The sequence below is a fragment of the Frankliniella occidentalis genome, unplaced genomic scaffold, assembly GCF_000697945.3.
Source record: "Frankliniella occidentalis isolate FOCC.00 unplaced genomic scaffold, Focc_3.1 Scaffold58, whole genome shotgun sequence".
Lineage (NCBI taxonomy): Eukaryota > Metazoa > Arthropoda > Insecta > Thysanoptera > Thripidae > Frankliniella > Frankliniella occidentalis.
The window spans coordinates 1,208,677-1,209,342 of record NW_026267188.1 but is presented as its reverse complement, the minus strand read 5'-3'; positions in this window follow the sequence as shown (position 1 = coordinate 1,209,342).

Here is a 666-nt window from a genome sequence, read left to right as displayed (position 1 = left end):
CGTATAAATGTCCTCCTAGCTCCTTTTCCCTCAGGACGAGTCTGCAGAAATACGCAGGTACTCACAGAGTAGCTTTGGGGGAGTGAAGGACGCAGTTCCAGAAAGTTGGACAAATGTTATTTTGAGGCCAGCAGAAGCAAGCGCGGTGCGCCAGCAGTCGGTCATTTTATTTGTTTACAAAACACACACCAAGTTTGTGGGAATCGACGTCTTCCCCAATCTTCTTGCCACACTCTTCTTTTAGTACAACATGTACAACTGCTCAACATAAAATAAAATAGATACCGCGGAAAAAATTCCGTTATTACATCGTTTGGGAATATTGAGCTAAAATCCTCAGTTACTCTTTGAAGATAGGATGGTGGGGAGGGGAGTAGGGTGGGGGACAGGGGAGGGGGCGGTAACGTCCCGACAGAGCCCAGACAGCTCCGTCACAAAAACAGCCGGTGTTGGTGCCACGCAGTCTGCTGCAGCCTCGCATCAGGCGGGCAGCTCTCTCTCTCTCTCTCTCTCTCTCTCTCTCTCTCTCTCTCTCTCTCTCTCTCTCTCTCTCTCTCTCTCTCTCTCTCTCTCTCTCTCTCTCTCTCTGTACGATACGCCTCCCCCGTCCAGCTCCCGCCCTTACTTTCTCTCTCACACATGCATCACTTCCGTCGCTCACACGCA